Genomic DNA, 8,499 nt, shown 5'->3' on the forward strand with positions numbered 1-8,499 from the left:
CTACAAGTAGCACGAGTACTTTCTACTACAAGTAGCACTTGGAGTATTACTAGTACATACTAGTACGTACTAGTAGTAGTAGTAGTAATATGTATTATTAGTGCTAGTATTACTAGTAGTACTTACTACTACGAGTAGTACTAGTAGTACTTATACTACTACGAGTAGTACTAGTATTATAACTACTAGTAGTAGGAGTATTAGTAGTATGTACTAGTACAACTACTACTAGTACATATTATTAGAACGTACCAGTAGTACAAATATTATAAACAAGTAGTATATACTAACATGTACTACCCGTACTAGTACATAATATTGCTACTACTTGTACTACTGCTAATACTAGCATTGATAATAGTACATACTAGTATGTACTACTAGTACTAGTATTAGTAGTACTATTATGTGCTAGTAGTATGTACTACTAGTACTAGCACGACTAGTACTTACTAGTACAAGTAGTGTTCCTAGTACTAGTATGTACTAGTAGTGCTAGTATTGCTAGTAGTACTTACTACTACGAGTAGTACTAATAGTACTTGTACTACTACAAGTAGTACTAGTAGTACTTGTATTACTACGAGTGGTACGAGTATTACGTGTAGTACATACTACGACTGGTAGAACTAGTACGACTAGTTCTACATGTATTACTATTATGTACTAGCAGTAGATACTAGTAGTATTAGTACTAATACTAATAGTATTTGAACTAGTACTAGAAATACTAATTCTACTAGTAGTACATACTAGTACTAATAATACTTACTAGTATGTACTACAAGTATGTACTAGAATACATATTTGGAGTATTAGTAATACATACTATCATGTATTAGTAGTAGTAGTAGTAGTATGTACTAGTAGTGCTAGTATTACTAGTAGTACTTACTACTACGAGTACTATTAGTAGTACTTGTACTACTACGAGTAGTACGAGTACTACAACTACTGGTAGTAGTAGTCCATGTACTAGTCGTAGTACTAGTAGTACGTATTAGTACAACTACTACTAGTACATATTATTACTAGTAGTACTAGTAGTATGGACAAGTAGTACATACTAATATATACTACGCGTACTAGTACATAATATTACCACTATTTATACTACTGTTAGTACTAGTATTTCTAGTAGTACATACTAGTATGTACTACTAGTACTAGTATTAGTAGTACTATTATGTACTAGTAGTATGTACTACTAATACTAGCACTACTAGTACATATTAATACTAGTAGTGTTACTAGTACTAGTATGTACTAGAAGTGCTAGTATTACAAGTAGTACTTTCTACTACAACTACTACTAGTACATATTATTAGTACATACTAGTAGTACTAGTAGTACGTACTAGTACAACTACTACTAGTACATATTATTAGTACATACTAGTAGTACTAGTAGTATAGACAAGTAGTACATACTAACATATACTACCCGTACTAGTACATATTATTACTACTACAAGTACAACTGTTACTACTAGTATTACTAGTAGTACATACTATTATGTACTACTAGTTCTAGTATTAATAGTACTATAATGTACTAGTAGTATGTACTACTAGTACTAGTAGTACTAGTACATACTAGTACTAGTAGTGTTATAAGTACTATTATGTACTAGTAGTGTTATAAGTACTATTATGTACTAGTAGTGCTAGTATTACTAGTAGTACTTACTACTACGAGTAGTCTTAGTAGTACTTGTACTACCACGAGTAGTACGAGTATTACTAGTAGTACTAGTACTACTACGAGTAGTACGAGTATTACTACTAGTACTAGTATGTGTACTAATACATACTACTACTAGTAGTATTAGTAGAACTAGTTCTACATGTACTACTAGTACGAACTAGCAAAACTAGTACATACTACTACTACTACTACTACTAATACACTAGTATTAGTACTTCTAGTACTAGTACTAATACTACTTGTATTAGTAGTAATACTACTAGTATGTACTGCTAGTAAATACTAGTAGTACATGTAGAATTTGTTCTTCTAGTACTACTAGTAGTAGTATGTACTACTAGTAATAATCGTACAACTCGTAGTAGTACAAGTACTACTAGTAGTAATAGTATTAGTACTAGAAGTATTAATTCTACTAGTAGTACATACTAGTATATACTACAAGTATGTACTAGAATACAAACTTGGAGTATTAGTAGTACATACTAGTATGTACTAGTACTAGTAGTAGTCGTATGTACTAGTAGTGCTAGTATTACTAGTAGTACTTCCTACTACAAGTAGTAGTAGTAGTACTTGTACCACCACGAGTAGTACTAGTAGAAGTTGTACAACTACGAGTAGTATGAGTACTACACCTATTGGTAATAGTAGTACATGTATTAGTAGTATGTATTAGTACAACTACTACTAATACATATTATTAGTACATACTAGTAGTACTAGTAGAATAGACAAGTAATACATACTAATGTATACTACCCGTACCTGTACAAAATATTACTACTACTAATACTACTGCTAATACTAGTATTACTAGTAGTACATACTAGTATATACTAGTGGTACTAGTATTAGTAGACCATTATGTACTAATAGTTTGTAATACTACTATTAACACTACTAGTTCAAACTAGTATGAGTAGCACTACTAGTATTACTTACTACTACGAGTAGTACTTGTACTACTACGAGTAGTACTAGTAGTACTACTACGAGTAGTACTAGTAGTACTACTACGAGTAGTACGAGTATTACTAATAGTACATACTACTACTTGTAGTACTAGTAGAACTAATTCTACATGTACTACTAGTATGTACTAGTAGTTTGTAATACTACTATTAACACTACTAGTTCAAACTAGTATTAGTAGCACTACTAGTACTACTTACTACTACGAGTAGTACTAGTAGTACTACTACGAGTAGTACGAGTATTACTAGTTGTACATACTACTACTTGTAGCACTAGTAGAACTAGTTCTACATGTACTACTAGTATGTACTAGCAGTACATACTAGTAGTATTAGTACTAGTACTAGAAGTACTAATTCTTTTAGAAGTACATATTAGTACAAATAGTACTTATTAGTATGTACTACCAGTATGTATTAGAATACGTACTTTGAATATTAGTAGTACATACTAGTATGTACTAGTAGTAGTAGTAGTAGCATGTACTAGTAGTGCTAGTATTACTAGTAGTACTTACTATTATGAGTTGTACTAGTAGGACTTATACAACTACGAGAGTACTAGTAGTACTAGTAGTACTTGTATTACTACGAGTTGTACTAATAATACTTGTACTACTGCGGGTAGTACTAGTAGTACTTGTAGTACTACGAGTAGTACGAGTACTACTAGTAGTACATACAACTAATAGTAGAATTAGTTCTACATATACTACTAGTATGTACTTGCAGTACATACTAGTAGTATTAGTACTAATACAAGTAGTATAGTACTAGTACTAGAAGTACTAATTCTACAAGTAGTACTTACTATTACAAATAGTACTTACTAGTATGTACTACAAGTATGTACTAGAATACATACTTGGAGTATTAGTAGTACATACTAGTTTGTACTAATAGTAGTAGTAGTATGTATTAGTAGTGCTAGTATTACAAGTAGTACTTACTACTACGAGTAGTACTAGTAGTACTTGTACTACAAAGAGTAGTACGAGTACTACAAATACTAGTAGTTGTAATACATGTACTAGTAGAAGTACTTGTAGTTTGTACTAGTACAACAACTACTGGTACATACTAATATATACTAAAAAATAATAATAGTACTAGCAGTATAGACAAGTAGTACATACTAATATATACTACTAGTACTAGTATTAGTAGTACTATTATGTACTAGTAGTACGTACTACTAGTACTAGTATTAGTTGTACTATACGAGTAGTACGAGTATTACAAGTTGTACATACTACTACTAGTAGTACTAGTAGAACTAGTTCTACAAGTACTACGAGTATGTACTAACAGTAGATATTAGTAGTATTAGTACGAGTACTAGAAGTACTAATTCTACCCGTAGTACATATTAATACTAATAGTACTTACTAGTATGTACAACAAGTCTGTACTAGAATACATACTTGGAGTATTAGTAGTACATACTAGTATGTAGTAGTAGTAGTATGTACTATTAGTTCTAGTATTACTAGTAGTACTTGTACTACTATTAAGAGTAATACATATACTAGTAGTAGTACTAGTAACATGCACTACTACAACTACTACTAGTACATATTATTAGTACACCCTAGTAGTACTAGTAGTATAGAAAAGTAGAACATATTAATATATACTACTCATACTAGTACATAATATTACTACTGCTGGTACTACTGCTAGTACTAGTATTACTAATAGTACTATTATGTACTAGTACTATGTACTACAAGTACTAGCACTACTAGTACATACTAGTACAAGTAGTTTTATTAATAGTAGTATATATTAATAGAGCTAGTAGTACTAGTAGTACTTGTACTACTACGAGTAGTACTAAGTACTCGTACTACTTCGAGTAGCACGAGTATTACTAGTAGTACATACTACTACTAGTAGTACTAGTAGAACAAGTTCTACAAATACTACTAGTATGTACTAGCAGTAGATACTACTAGCATTAGTACTAGTACTAAAAGTACTAATTCTACAAGTAGTACATACTAGTACTAATAGTACTTACTAGTATGTACTACAAGTATGTACTAGAATACATACTTGGAGTATTAGTAGTACACACTAGTATGTACTAGTAGTACTAGAAGTAGTATGAACTAGTAGTGCAAGTATTACTAGTAGTACTTACTACTACGAGTAGTACTAGTAGTACTTCTACTACTACGAGTAGAACTAGTAGTACTGGTACTAACGAGTAATACTAGTACTAGCAGTATTACTAGTAGAAGTGTTATTATGTACTAGTACGGGTAGCATATATTACTATGTATTACTTGTCTATACTACTAGTACAACTGGTATGTAAGAATAATATGTACTAGTACATACTACTATTACTACTAATACAAGTACTACTACTACTAGTAGTTGTAGTACTCATACTACTCGTAGTAATACAAGTACTTTTATTACTACTTGTAGTAGTACAAGTACTACTAGTACTACTCGTTTTAGTAAGTACTACTAGTAAGACTAGCGCTATTGGTACAAACTACTACTAGTACATACTAGTATGTACTACAATACTCCAAGTATGGATTCTAGTACATACTTTTAGTTCATACTAGTAAGTACTATTAGTACTAGTATGTACTACTAAGAGAATTAGTACTTCTAGATTTAGTACTAATACTACTAGTATTAATACTAACACTACTAGTATGTACTGCTAGTACATACTAGGTGTACATGAAGAACTAGTTCAACTAGTAGTAGTATGTACTACTAGTAATACTCGGACTACTCGGAGTAGTACAAGTACTACTAGTACTACTCGTAGTTGTACAAGTACAACTAGTACTACTCGTATTAGTAAGTACAACTAGTAATACGAGCACTACTAGTACATACTAGTACTAGTAACACTACTAGCACTAGTATGTACTAGTCGTGCTAGTACTAGCAGTACATACTACTAGAACATAATAGTACTACTAATCTAGTACTAGTAGTACATACTACTATGTACTACTAAAATTACTAGTACTAGCAGTAGTACTAATAGTAGTAATATTATGTACTCGTACGGGTAATATATATTAGTATGTACTACTTTTTTATACTAGTAGTACAACTGGTATGTATCAATAATATGTACTAGTAGTAATTGTACTGGTACATACTACTAGTTCTACTACTACCAGTAGTTGTAGTACTCGTACTACTCTTAGTACAAGTACTACTAGTTCTACTCGTAGTAGTACAAGTACTACAAGTATAACTCGTAGTAGTAAGTACTACTAGTAATACTTGCACCACTAGTACATACTACTACTACTACTACTAATACATATTAGTATGTACTACTAATACTCCAAGTATGTATTCTAGTACATACTTGTAGTACATATTAGAAAGTACTATTAGTACTAGAATGTACTACTAGTAGAATTAGTACTTCTAGTACTAGTACTAGTACTACTAGTACTAGTACTAATACTACTAGTGTGTACTGCTAGTACACACTAGTAGTACATGTAAAACTAGTTCTACTAGTATTACTAGTACTGCTCGTAGTACTAAGTACTACTAGTAATACTAGAACTACTAAGACATACTAGTACTAGTAGCACTACTAGTAGTAGTATGTACTAGTAGTGCTAGTACTAGTAGTACATACTACTAGTACATGATAGTACAACTAAGACTAGTACTAGTAGTACATACTAGTATGTACTACTAGTAATACTAGTACTAGCAGTAGTACTTGTAATAGTAGTAATATTATGTACTAGTACGGGTAGTATATATTAGTATGTACTACTTGTCTATACTACTAGTACTTCTAGTATGTACTAACAATATGTACTAGCAAATGTCGTACTAGTACATACTACTATTACTATGACTAATACATGTACTACTACTACCTGTTGTTGTAGTACTCGTACTACTCATAGTAGTATAAGTACTATTAGTACTACTCGTAGTAGTTTAAGTCAACAAGTACTACTCGCAGTAGTAAGTACTACTAGTAATACTAGCACTTCTAATACATACTACTACTACAACTACCTGTATATACTAGTACGTACTACTAATACTTCAAGTATGTATTTTAGAACATACTTGTAGTACATACAAGTAAGTACTATTAGTACTAGTATGTACTACTAGTATTATTACTAATACTTCTAATATGTACTGCTAGTACATAGTAGTTGTACATGTAGAACGAGTACTACTAGTAGTAGTATGTACTACTAGTAATATTCGTACTACCCGTAGTAGCACAAGTTCCACTAGTACTACTTGTAGTAGTACAAGTACTACTAGTACTACGTAAAATAGTAAGTACAACTAGTAATACTAGCACTACTAGTATATAATAGTATTAGTAACACTACTAGTACTAGTATGTACTAGTAACACACATAGTTCTAGTATGTACAAGTAGTGCTAGAACTAGTAGTACATGCTAGTATGTTCTACCAGTAATACTAGTACCAGCAGTAGTACTAGTAGTAGTAATATTATGCACTAGTACGGGTAGTATATATTATATGTACTACTTGTCTATACTACTAGTACAACTAGTTTATACTAATAAGATGTATTAGTAGTAGTTGTACTAATACATACTACTAGTACTACTACTAGTACATGTACTACTACTATCAGTAGTTGTAGTACTCGTACTACTCGTAGTAGTAACTGTACTACTCGTAGTACCCGTAGTAGTACCAGTACTACTCGTACTACTCGTAGTAGTACAAGTACTATTAGTACTACTCGTAGTACTCAGTACTACAAGTAATACTAACACTACTAGTACATACTACTATTACTACTACCAGAACATACTATTATGTACTACAAATACTCTAAGTATGTACTCTACTATATACTTGTAGTACATACTAGTAAGTACTATTAGTACTAGTATGTACTACTAGTAGAATTAGCACTTCTAATACTACTACTCATACTCCAAGTATGTATTCTGATACATACTTGTAGTACATACTCGTAAGTATTATTTTTACTAGTATGTACTACTAAAAGAATTAGTACTTCTAGTACTAGTACTAATACTTTTTAGTATTAGTACTAATACTACTAGTATGTAATTCTAGTACATACTAGTAGTACATGAGGAACTAGTTCTACTAGTAGTAGTATGTACTACTAGTTATACTCGTACTACTCATTGTAGTACAAGTACTACTAGTACTACTCGTAGTAGTGTAAGTACTACTAGTACTACTCGTATTAGTAAGTACAACTAGTAATACTTACACTACTAGTACATACTAATACTAGTAACACTACCAATACTAGTATCTACTAGTCGTGCAAGTACTAGTAGTACATACTACTAGTACATAAGAGTACTACTAATCTAGTACTAGCAGTACCTACTAGTATGTACTACTAATAATCCTACTACTAGCAGTAGTACTAGTAGTGGTAACATTATGTTTTAGTACGGTTAGTACATATTAGTATGTACTACTTGTCTATACTACTAATACTACTAGTATGTACTAATAATATGTACTAGTAGTAGTTGTACAAGTACTACTAGTACTACTCGTAGAAGTAAGTAATACTAGTACATACTAGTACTAGTAACAGTACTGTACTAGTATGTACTAGTAGTTCTTGTACTAGTAGTACATACTACTAGTGCATAATAGTACTACTAATACTAAGACTAGTAGTGCATACTAGTATGTACTACAAATAATACAAGTACTAGCAGTAGTACTAAAAATAGTAATATTATGTACTAGTACGGGCAGTATATATTACTATGTACTACTTGTCTATACTACTCGTACTACTAGTATGTAT

The sequence above is a fragment of the Amborella trichopoda genome, chromosome 11 (assembly GCF_054954075.1).
Source record: "Amborella trichopoda isolate Santa Cruz 75 chromosome 11, AtrichopodaSantaCruz75HAP2 v2.0, whole genome shotgun sequence".
In the NCBI taxonomy this organism is placed as follows: domain Eukaryota; kingdom Viridiplantae; phylum Streptophyta; class Magnoliopsida; order Amborellales; family Amborellaceae; genus Amborella; species Amborella trichopoda.